The following is a 1,802-nucleotide window of genomic DNA, read 5'->3' on the forward strand; positions in this document are numbered from 1 at the left end:
TGACGAAGCCCCGCCCCCTGCTTCCGGCTGCCCTGCTTCCAGCCCTCATTCAGCCAGGAGGAGGCAGGAGAAGAGGGAGGGTAAGTTGCTTCCTCCCCGCCTCTCCCCACCCCTGCCTGCCTGGGGCCAGAGAGGGCCTTGGCGAGGCTTCCTCGCACTCCCGCTGGCCTTGCAGGTCCACCGCCGGGCCCCTGATGTCAGGGGGTGTGGCGTATGATAATGAGTTATGCTAATGAGTTCCCCTAGCTCTTTTTCCACGAAATGACCTCTGCCCCTGGGCATAGGGTTGCCATCCCACAGGTCCTGGTGCAGTTTTCCCCACTTTTGGGGGCTCCAATCCGCTACCTGCCAGCTGGCCAGCAGGAGGAAGCCCTGCCCACAAGCCTGACTTGTGCATGATGTCATCACATTGGGGCTGTCCCCCCCCAATGCCCCCCAAGTCCCCCAAAGACCTGGCATGCCTTATAAATGCTCCTCCAGGGGACGGCCAACCCCAGGTTCAGCCATTCCTTCCTCCGCAACCATGTCCTGGAGAATGACAGGCATCTGGGCAAATGGATCCTTGTGTTGGGCTGGCCCTTCCCCTGGGAGCTCTTTACTGGCCCTTCCCCTGGGAGCTCTTTAAAGGGCTGGCTACCTAAGAAGGTCAGCGCTGCCTGCCCTCCCAGCCACTTTCCCAGAGCTCCCCTGGGTCCCAGAGCCAGGGTCACCTTTGGTAGGAATTCGGGTGGGTTGACTTTGGCTGCTGAGCATGTCTTGAGCTCCTTCAACCTGGCTGACTCCCCACCCAGTTGACCTCATCAAGGCCACGCCCTGCTGCAACCTGACAGATTACTTCCCCAGCATAGGGGCTTGCTAACGCAGTGTGCATTTGGTGGGGCTTGCGGTCCCCTGATGTTAGTGCAGGGGTGGAGGCCTCAACCCCAGACACACCCTTCCATCTTAAGCAGTTACACGCTTCTAATGCCATTGGATCCATTGGTCTTAGAAAGGAGTGACTCCACTTTGGACTCTACTATCTCTCTCTCAAGGTGAGTATTGCCTACTCTGACTGGCAGCACCTCTCCTACATCTCAGGAGGAAGTCTGTTACATCACCTCCTACCTGATCCTTTTAACTGGAGACACCACAGATTGAACCTGGGGCTTTCCTTCGGCAAAGCAGATGCTCTACCACTGAGCGATGGCCCATCTCCCATTATTTCCAAGTGATTACGGTGAGGGCACTGGTGAACTGCTTCTGTTCCTCTGGTTACTCTGTTCATTGATTGCACTTGCATCTCTCATCTGCAGTGTGACCAACACAGCATATCCTCTGGAGACACAGATCGAGTAAAATATTATATATACCAAAGTCCGAAATGGGTGAAAATGCAGAAATATTTAGATCTGAATCTAAAGATCTTATATATGATTTCTTATAGGGTAGGAAGGGATTGTGTCCTAGGTCTGATTGGCTAAACATCCACTGATGGTCTCTAGTGAGTGGGTTTGATGGGGTAGGGTTATCAGCTCCTACACATTGTGTGAGAAGCAGAAATTTAACATGTGAAGCTTTTGCAGAGTGGAGAAACAATGACAGAAAAGGCTCCACTCACAGAACGTTCCCTAGTTACACAATCTGTTAAATGAATAGGAACGTTGCCAAAAGAAAAGTCAATGTCTCTACTGTAGTGAATGGCTGGCAAGTGAACTTTCATGTTTGGGGGCTGGAACTGGGGATGAATCAGGGGAGCTTGCTTGCCTCTCTCCAGGAAGCCTCGATGTTTCCCTCATTCCCACCTTGCAGAGAAATTCAGCAGG

This window comes from Gekko japonicus, unplaced genomic scaffold (assembly GCF_001447785.1).
Source record: "Gekko japonicus isolate JY-2015 unplaced genomic scaffold, Gekko_japonicus_V1.1 scaffold28, whole genome shotgun sequence".
In the NCBI taxonomy this organism is placed as follows: Eukaryota; Metazoa; Chordata; class Lepidosauria; order Squamata; family Gekkonidae; genus Gekko; species Gekko japonicus.